The following is an 11,300-nucleotide window of genomic DNA, read 5'->3' on the forward strand; positions in this document are numbered from 1 at the left end:
AATAGTTGCGGTTTTCTGTGGCAAAAACACAATAAGAAAAATAATCCTATCTTGAATATCAAAATGTATTGTCATCAGTTCAAACAAGTAAATGATGGACTCTAAATTAAACTTTAGAATTAATTTCAGAAATTGGTAGAAAAATGCCCAAAAGGAATAAATGTTAAATGTTGAATAAATTAAGGTGTTATCGGGCAAGCTGTCACTCACTGAAAATAATTTATTGTGCAGTGATTAGGTTCAGCAAACGAAACCTTACTTAAAAAGATAGAGGTAATACAAACCTAGTTGAAATGGGAGAACTGGCTCTAGACTAATTCTGAAAGATTATCGGGAATATGAATACCAAGAATTAGCAAGCTTTGGTTGGGAAGTAAGGAAGGAAGCAAACAGCTTGGGATTGAAAGCCCTTGCCCCTTCTGTTGCTATACCAGGAATCCCCCCTTAGATGTTCCATATGATTGATTTATAAACAGTGGCAGCTGGTGGAAAATTTTCTAGGTAGGACATCACATCCAACAATTTTAGCATACATCCCAGTATGTTTTATCCCAGTATAACAAAAGGAAAAGTATTAAGATCTGAAACATATAATAATTGAGGATGATTCCCACAAAACTATTTTTACTGCAAGTATTTTTCAAGATAAATTCAAAAATACATTTTCATAATTCACAATTTATGTATACAGTGCAACCCCCAATACTGTGAGGAAACAAATAAATGTTACATTTGTTTAGAGAATTTTCGGTCCCACTTTATATTAGGTGGCCTTAAGTACTATGTACTTACATTAAAAATTAAGTACAATGTACTTATTGTGTTCATATTGTATCATAAAACACTTTTGCTGCTATTGAGGTGGGATGGGGTAAGGTTAGGGAGATGGTTGGAGGTATGGGTAAGTTTAAGGGTGGGTTAAGGTGTAAAGTATGGGTCAACAGTGTAATTATAAATGTAATTACAGAAATTAAATACAGATGTAATTACAGAAATTAAATACAGATGTAATTACATGTCTTTTTTTTTTTTTAAATATAAGTACAATGTGAAAACATGTATGTACACAATAAGTACATTGTACTAAATTATTAATTAAAATGTAAGTACATAGTAGTTAAGGCCAATTAATATAAAGCGGGTCCGAATTTTCTATACATGTATATGAGTCAAACTGCAATACCAAACAGGACCACACGGAGATGCCAGCAGACGGCTATATCAGTTGCCTTAACCTGACTGTATGTATAGATATATACGAATCCATTCAGAATTTGAGGAAAACACAAATTAAAAAAGCTAATAAAAACATTTTGAATTTGTTGAATGTGGCTAACAAAGAGCACACATACACGGTCTATTTGTTTGCACATTAGGCCTAATAATAACAGGCTTTCAAATCAAATGGTGTACGTATTTCACTGTAATCGTCTTTACCTACATTACAATCATCATCTATCTTAACTTTATTGGTGAGATACTGGTTTGCTTTATTCAGTCCATGCAGACTAGTCCTGACTTCATATTTCTTGCAGAGTTTTTTTCATGACACGTCATCAATCCGGAAGTCAGCCATATTCAAATGGAACTTGTGTATGGTCTTGGCAAAAAATAAAGTAGTTCACTATAGCTGCGTCTCTATTACAGATTTGCGCAATGTGATTTTACTTTTGTGACATTTTATAAATGTCGACAAAAAACTACTGCAAAATGATGGTGTATTTTCAATTTTAATTTTCACAGCTTGAAGGGTAATAGAAACTCAGTTTATGTCGCGGGAAGAAATAGAAGGAAGAATTGTTTGGTTTTTAGTCCACAACAAATGAACCAGCTTGTATGGTTCTTAACCACCTATTAACTTTAGTTTGTCAAATTATTGCGCCCTTTCCTGCTGACTAAGTCCATCTCTATATGATTCAGTAGATTCCACACATTTCTTTCCAGTGTGTAGACATCATAAAGTAGTAGAACAACATCTTCAGTGCATTAGCTGTTCAATCCATGCTGTTGTTTACATCCAAGTATCTCCATTATCGCCACACATCTGTAACTCCACAGAATATGACTTGACGATGTTTGGACTATATATCCAGACCAGAAATAACAGTCTAAGTGACAGCAGTGGTTGAATGTGAAAGAAAAAAGATTCCTCCATTTCGCACTTTGGTGGTGCGTCATCCAATCACCCTAATGAAGAAACCACACCTGTTTACAAATACACAAAATAATAAATAAAATGGAAATTAACATACCAACTGATAAAGTAATTCAGCAATAAATAGTTCAAGAATATTTTTCTTTATTACAGGTATTTACAGACTGGTCAAAGGAGCCAGAGTCTGGTAGAACAGCAGCAACAATATACATTTCCACCTTTAAAAAAAATGATATCAGATTATGTGTCAGTATTCACTACAGAGTTATTAGCTATTATAATGGATCGAATAAAGAAAGCCCCCAAGAACTGCTCTCACTATCCTATTGAGTGGAAAATCTAAAGCACAGCAATATTTAGCATTTTAAGTTTTACAATATTTGTTTAGAACAAGGCAGTCAAGGATATTGGTAAACTTCCTCTGGGTGGTGGCCTATGTGGGTGTGGATGGGAATGAGGAAGTAGACCTGCTGGCAAAAGAAGCCCTTGAATCATCCACAAATTGAAATTAATGTATTTTTAAGTAAAGCTGAAACCATTGAGATCAATTGAGATAAGAAAGAAATGGCAAAAGTTATGGAATAGTGGATTTAAATAGATACATATTTTATTCAGGAGTGTTTTGGAAATGAGGGGAAAAGATATGGTTATAGGAAGAAAGATGTCATTATTTTGAAGCATATTCTTTGAAGCATATTCTTTTTGAGTGTGCTGCATATGAAAGGGAATGACTTCAGTTAATTCAGGAATTAGGATGGCTGGGATTTGATAACATTTTGCAATCAATAGTTCATGATATATTATTTAAGTACCTAAATAATACAGGACCAATGGATAGAATTGATACATACAGTCTTGTTCAAAATAATAGCAGTACAATGTGACTAACCAGAATAATCAAGGTTTTTCGTATATTTTTTTATTGCTACGTGGCAAACAAGTTACCAGTAGGTTCAGTAGATTCTCAGAAAACAAATGAGACCCAGCATTCATGATATGCACGCTCTTAAGGCTGTGCAATTGGGCAATTAGTTGAATTAGTTGAAAGGGGTGTGTTCAAAAAAATAGCAGTGTGGCATTCAATCACTGAGGTCATCAATTTTGTGAAGAAACAGGTGTGAATCAGGTGGCCCCTATTTAAGGATGAAGCCAACACTTGTTGAACATGCATTTGAAAGCTGAGGAAAATGGGTCGTTCAAGACATTGTTCAGAAGAACAGCGTACTTTGATTAAAAAGTTGATTTAGAGAGGGGAAAACCTATAAAGAGGTGCAAAAAATGATAGGCTGTTCAGCTAAAATGATCTCCAATGCCTTAAAATGGAGAGCAAAACCAGAGAGACGTGGAAGAAAACGGAAGACAACCATCAAAATGGATAGAAGAATAACCAGAATGGCAAAGGCTCAGCCAATGATCACCTCCAGGATGATCAAAGACAGTCTGGAGTTACCTGTAAGTACTGTGACAGTTAGAAGACGTCTGTGTGAAGCTAATCTATTTTCAAGAATCCCCCGCAAAGTCCCTCTGTTAAAAAAAAGGCATGTGCAGAAGAGGTTACAATTTGCCAAAGAACACATCAACTGGCCTAAAGAGAAATGGAGGAACATTTTGTGGACTGATGAGAGTAAAATTGTTCTTTTTGGGTCCAAGGGCCACAGGCAGTTTGTGAGACGACCCCCAAACTCTGAATTCAAGCCACAGTACACAGTGAAGACAGTGAAGCATGGAGGTGCAAGCATCATGATATGGGCATGTTTCTCCTACTATGGTGTTGGGCCTATTTATCGCATACCAGGGATCATGGATCAGTTTGCATATGTTAAAATACTTGAAGAGGTCATGTTGCCCTATGCTGAAGAGGACATGCCCTTGAAATGGTTGTTTCAACAAGACAATGACCCAAAACACACTAGTAAACGGGCAAAGTCTTGGTTCCAAACCAACAAAATTAATGTTATGGAGTGGCCAGCCCAATCTCCAGACCTTAATCCAATTGAGAACTTGTGGGGTGATATCAAAAATGCTGTTTCTGAAGCAAAACCAAGAAATGTGAATGAATTGTGGAATGTTGTTAAAGAATCATGGAGTGGAATAACAGCTGAGAGGTGCCACAAGTTGGTTGACTCCATGCCACACAGATGTCAAGCAGTTTTAAAAAACTGTGGTCATACAACTAAATATTAGTTTAGTGATTCACAGGATTGCTAAATCCCAGAAAAAAAAATGTTTGTACAAAATAGTTTTGAGTTTGTACAGTCAAAGGTAGACACTGCTATTTTTTTGAACACACCCCTTTCAACTAATTGCCCAATTGCACAGCCTTAAGAGCGTGCATATCATGAATGCTGGGTCTTGTTTGTTTTCTGACAATCTACTGAACCTACTGGTAACTTGTTTGCCACGTAGCAATAAAAAATATACTAAAAACCTTGATTATTCTGGTTAGTCACATTGTACTGCTATTATTTTGAACAAGACTGTATATATATATATATATATATATATATATATATATATATATATATATATATATATATATATATATATATATATATATATATATATATATATTTAGACAGCATAGACCAAAAGTTTGGACACACTTTCTCATTCAAAGAGTTTTCTTTATTTTCATGACTATGAAAATTGTAGAGTCACACTGAAGGCATCAAGGGCTATTTGACCAAGAAGGAGAGTGATGGGGTGCTGCGCCAGATGACCTGGCCTCCACAGTCACCGGACCTGAACCCAATCAAGATGGTTTAGGGGTGAGCTGGACCGCAGACAGAAGGCAAAAGGGCCAACAAGTGCGAAGCATCTCTCGGGGAACTCCTTCAATATATATAATATATATATATATCATAGTTCCTCTTTTAGGGTGGTTTAAAATGAATAGTAATCTGTCATATCAACAGGCCTATTTTCATTTTTCCATAATGCTTAGCAGATCACTGGTTAAAAAGTTACAAACTGCTTAATAGTTATGGCTTACAAATATCATGACAATCAAATAGAAAATGTTTTCTATAACCTGTGTATCTTCTCTACAGACCACTGGATGAAAACCTTGCTCTGCTGTAATCTTATGTCTATTTATGTTCTTAGTCTGTGCAGTCACAAGATCTCAGAGTCACTATTGTCTGGTAAGGCTTCATTAAACTTCATTAATATTTTCTGATTATCAGAATCTTAAAAGAGTAAACTGAGGAGAAATGAGGGATGTCTAGTTTGCCAATAACAGAAAGTGCGATCAGAATTTGGTGATATTCATTTGGTTGTGGTTTTCTGTTAACAATCTGTCAGCACTCCACTGTTTCCATAGTGACGGAAATATGCCAATTAACCTGTGATGTGATGACTTTATCTATATAGCCCTAAGATGACAGCCTGCTGTGTATAATAAGAAACAGGAAATTAGCCCTGTTTGCAGTTTTGTTGAAATTAAACTGCATGTCTAAATGCATGTCTGTTCACAAATAGCCAAAAAGGAAATAAAGTTTCTTATGCTGATTTAAGTTTAAGATGTCAATATGATTTAGAATAGAACTGCAATGTTAGCTTTTGTTTGCACTGATGTTTTGCATGTGAGCCTTCGTAAGGATCTTGGTTGTCTGTTTTCTGTCTTCTTGTTATGTGTCTTATGTTGCTATGACCACGGGTCAAACCTAAAGACTCATTTGCTGTTTAGGTAAGGCTGATCTGCAGCAGAAAACAAAACTGTAGACCTCTGATGATGAGTCATGCCTAAAGATCTGCTCCTCTGTTTCTCAGATTACATAGTTATGTTATTTCAGGTGTTTTTAAAGACAGATTCATGTGACTTACAAGTGATAATGTTAAAAGGTAATGTCGTTTCTGCATCTACTTGAACAATTTTCCTGTGATTACAGCTCAATAGAAGTATATGTGGCTAATGCTGAACTCTAAATCTGGACAAGAAGATGAACTTGAAGAAGACTTTTTGTCATTCTTCACAGTGTTTTCCTCTTGAATATGTATGCCGCTCCTGTATTACTTACGAGCTCCTCATTCTTGAAAATAAGAGTCTAGAGACATCTAGAGGACATAAAACAACATTACAAACCGATGTATGAGCTAAAGGTTACTTTACTTTTACATATTATTTTAACAAGCTAAGCTGCAGCTCATTAAAATTCATGAGTGGGTGATAAACACAAGAGTAGTGATAAAATGTGAAATGATAAAGCCAAATATAAAAATAGTGCTGTGTGTGGTGTGTTTGAATATGGCTGGGACACAAATAAAATGTGTAAGAAACTGATCATTTACAGCAAGCAAATCAATGAAGCATAGAGTATATCACAAGAGTGAGTACACCCCTCACATACAGTATCTGCAGCCATTTTAGTATATCTTCTCAAGGGATAATACTATAGCAATGAAACTTGGATATATTTTAGAGTAGTCAATGTGCTGCTTGTATAGCAGTATAGATTTACTATCCTCTGAAAATAACTTAACATACTGCCATTAGTGTCAATACAGCTGGCACCAGAAGTGAGTAGCCTACATTCTAAGTGACAAGAAAGCTGCATGCCCTATTCATTATGTACATGTCTTTGTCTGCTTGACAGGACCATACAAATGTGTGTATATTATATTAGAGCAGTTAAGAGTTTCTGCTCTGAGAACAATTCTCTCTTATGGACCACTGGATGCTCAACATGACACATCATGGCAAAGGACTCTCTGAGGATTTAAGAATTGGAATTGTTGCTCTCTGCAAAGATGGCCTAGGGTATAGGAAGATCGGTAACACCCTGAAACTGAGTTACAGTACAGTGGCCATACAGAGGTTTTCCAAGATGGGTTCAACTTGGAGCAGGCCCCACAAGGGTCGATCAAAGAAGTTGAGTCCTCATGCTGTGCATCAGGTGCAGAAGCTGTCTTTAAAAAACAGACGCATGAGTGTTGCCGGCATTGCTTTATAGGTTGCAGAAGTGGAAGGTCAGGTCGCCAATGCTCAGACCATAGGTCACACACTGCAACAAGTCAGTTTGCATGGCCATCATCCCAGAAGGAAGCCTCTTCTGAAGCTGGCTCATAAGAAAGCCCGGACACTGTTTCCTGAAGACAACTTGTACAAGAGCAAGACTTACTGGAACCATGTCCTGTGATCTGAAGAGACTAAAATAAACTTGTTTGACTCAGATGATTTTCAGCATATGTGGCGACACACTGGTGAGGAGTAACAAGAAAAAATGTCTTGTCTACAGTCAAACATGGTGGTGGTAGCATCATGGTCTAAGGCTGCATGAGTGCGGTTGGTGCTGGGGAGCTTTGCTTCATTGATGGAAACATGTACTGTGACAGCCTGAAGCAGAACATGATGCTGAAACTGGGCAGAATGGCAGTTTTCCAACATGATAACAAGCCCAAACACCGCCAAGATGACAACTGCCTTGCTGAGGAAGCTGAAGATGAAGGCATGGCCAAGTACACGTGCTTCTCAATAAATTAGAATGTCGAGGAAAAGTTCAAATTGTGAAACTCATGTATTAAATAAATTCACACAGACTGAAGTAGTTTAAGTCTTTGGTTCTTTAAATTGTGATGATTTTGACTCACATTTAACAAAAACCCACCAATTCTCAACAAATTAAAATAATATGACATGCCAATCAGCTAATCAACTCAAAACACCTGCAAAGGTTTCCTGAGCCTTCAAAATGGTCTCTGACAATCATTGACGCCCTTCACAAGGAGTGTAAGTCACAAACATCCATTGCCAATAAGCTGGCTGTTCACAGAGTGCTGTATCCAAGCATGTTAACAGAAAGTTGAGTGGAACGAATAAGTGTGGAAGAAAAAGATGCACAACCAACCGAGAGAACCACAGCCTTATGAGTATTATCAAGAAAACTGGATTCAGGAATTTTAGAGAACTTCACATGGAATGGACTGAGGCTGGGGTCAAGTCATCAAAAGCCACCATACACAGAATTTGGCTACAGTTATCGTATTCCTCTTGTTAAGCCACTCCTGTACCACAGACAATGTCAGAGGCGTTTTACCTGGGAAGGAGAAGAAGAAATGGACTGTTGCCATTGGTCTAAAGTCCTTTTTTCAGATGATAACAAGTTTTGTATTTCATTTGGAAACCAAGGTCCTAGAGTCTGGAGGAAGGGTGGAGAAGCTCATAGCCTTGTTGCTTGAAGTCCAGTGTTAAGTTTCCACAGTCTGCGATGATTTGGGGTGCAATGTCATCTGCTGGTGTTGGTCCATTGTGTTTTTTGAAAACCAAAGTCAATGCACCCGTTTACCAAGAAATCTGGGAGCACTTCATGCTTACTTCTGCTGACCAGCTTTTTGAAGATACTGATTTAATTTTCCAGCAGGATTTGGCACCTGCCCACACTGCCAAAAGCACCAAAAGTTGGTTAAATGACCATGGTATTGGTGTGCTTGACTGGCCAGCAAACTCGCCAGACCTGAACCCCATCGAGAATCTATGGGGTATTGCCAAGAGGGAGATGAGAAGGCTTCCATACCACCTCAGCAGTGCCACAAACTGATCAACTCCATGCCACGCTGAATTGAGGCAGTAATTAAAGCAAAAATAGCCCCTACCAAGCATTGAGTACATGTACAGTAAATGAACATACTTTCCAGAAGGCCAACAATTCACATTTTTTTTTATTTTATTTGTTTTTTTTATTGGTCTTAGGAAGTATTCTAGTTTATTAAGATAGTGAATTGGTGGGTTTTTGTTAAAACCATCACAATTAAAAGAACCAAAGACTACTAAGCTACTTCAGTCTGTGTGCACTGAATTTATTTAATACACGAGTTTCGCAATTTGAGTTGACATACTGAAATAAATTAACTCTTGACATTCTGATTTATTGAGAAGCACCTGTGTGTCTCCAGGCCTGAACTCTATTGAGCGGAAGGTGGAGAAGCACCATGTGTCTAACATCCAGCAGCTCCGTGATGTCCCTATGGAGGAGTGGAAGAGGATCCCAGCAACAACCTGTGCAGCTCTGGTGAATTGATATTGAGGCAGTACTAGATAATAATAATAATAATAATAATAATAATAATAATAATAATAATAATAATAATAATAATAATAATAATAATAATAAACTTTATTTTAGAAAGCGCCTTTAAAGGCAACTTCTCAAAGCGCTGTACAAAAACAAGCAATACAAAGCTCAAACAATAAAAGTAACATCAACAATCAAATGCTAATTAAAAAAAATAAGTCTTAAGTCTACCTTTAAAAATGTCGTAGCCCTGTGCTTCCCTAAGATCAGGAGGCAGAGAATTCCAAAGGACAGGAGCATATGAAGAAAAGGCCCTGTCACCCATAGATCGTAAGCATATTTGAGGAACAGCCAACAAGTTGGATTGTGAAGAACGCAGTCTCCGAGTTGGGGTATAGGAAGTTAACAACGCAGATAAATAATAAGGGGCCAAGCCATGCAATGCTTTATATGTCAGCATCATAATTTTAAAATCGAATCTGAATCGGACTGGGAGCCAGTGTAAGGACTCCAAAACTGGAGTGATGTGATTGCTTACCCTGGACCCAGTCAATATCCTGGCGGCCGAGTTTTGTACATATTGTAGTTTGTTAAGTGTGGATTTAGAGACTCCGGCTAGAAGGGCGTTACAGTAATCTATCTTAGAGATGACAAAGGAATTCATCAGCTTTTCAGCTACTGAGAAATTTAGCATAGGACGTAATCTAGCTATATTTTCTGAGGTGAAAAAAGGATGATTTAACTGTACTCTGGACAAAAGAATCAAATGAATCAGAATCAGAATCAGAATCAGAATCAGAATGAGCTTTATTGCCAGGTATATTTACACATACGAGGAATTTGTTTTCGTGACAGAAGCTCCGCAGTACAACAGAATGACAGCGACAGAACATAAAACACATAATAAAAGAATAAAAAATACAAATATGTAGACAGTGAATGACAATATACAAATGACAATTGTAGGCAGGTATATTACAAAGTGAAGTTATGTATGTACATATATATTGTGTGCAAAATTTAAGTGTATACTAAGTATGTGTGTTAGATAAATAAAGTGTGTGTATATAAATATAAAGTGTAGTGTGTTCGCCATTATTATCAGCTGTTCATAAGATGGATTGCCTGAGGGAAGAAACTGGTCCTGTGTCTGGTCGTTCTAGTGCTCAGTGCTCTGTAGCGTCGACCAGATGGCAACAGTTCAAAGAGGGAGTGTGCTGGATGTAAGGGGTCCAGAGTGATTTTGACAGCCCTTTTTCTCACTCTGGATAAGTACAGTTCTTGAATAGATGGGAGAGTTGAACCGATGATTCGCTCAGCAGTCCGGACTACCCTCTGTAGTCTTCTGAGGTCAGATTTAGAAGCTGAGCTGAACCAGACAGTTACTGAAGTGCAGAGGATGGATTCAATGATGGTGGAGTAGAACTGTTTCAGCAGCTCCTGTGGCAGGTTAAACTTCCTCAGCTGGCGGAGAAAGTACAACCTCTGCTGGGCCTTTTTTACGATGGAGTCAATGTGAATGTCCCACTTCAGGTCCTGAGAGATGGTGGTTCCCAGGAACCTGAATGACTCCACTGCAGTCACAGTGCTGTTCATGATGGTGAGTGGGGGGAGTGCAGGGGGGTCTCTCCTGAAGTCCACGATCACCTCCACTGTTTTGAGTGTGTTAAGCTCCAGGTTGTTGAGAGTGCACCAGACAGCCAGCTCTTTAACCTCCTGTCTGTAAGCAGACTCGTCACTGTCCTGAATGAGGCAGATGAGTGTGGTGTCGTCTGCAAACTTCACGAGCTTGACAGAGGTGTCCTTAGATGTGCAATCGTTGGTGTAGAGGGAGAAGAGCAGTGGGGAGAGAACACAGCCCTGGGGAGCTCCGGTGCTGATTGTACGGGTGCTGGATGTGTATTTTCCCAACCTCACTAGCTGCTGCCTGTCTGTCAGGAAGCTGTTGATCCACTGACAGATGGAGGTGGGCACGGAGAGCTGATTTAGTTTGGGCAGGAGGAGGTTTGGGATGATCGTGTTGAAGGCCGAGCTGAAGTCCACAAACAGGATCCTCACATAAGTCCCCGGTCTGTCTAGGTGTTGCAGAACATAATGCAGTCCAATGTTTACTGCATCGTCCACAGACCTGTTTG

The sequence above is a fragment of the Carassius gibelio genome, chromosome A8, assembly GCF_023724105.1.
Source record: "Carassius gibelio isolate Cgi1373 ecotype wild population from Czech Republic chromosome A8, carGib1.2-hapl.c, whole genome shotgun sequence".
Lineage (NCBI taxonomy): Eukaryota > Metazoa > Chordata > Actinopteri > Cypriniformes > Cyprinidae > Carassius > Carassius gibelio.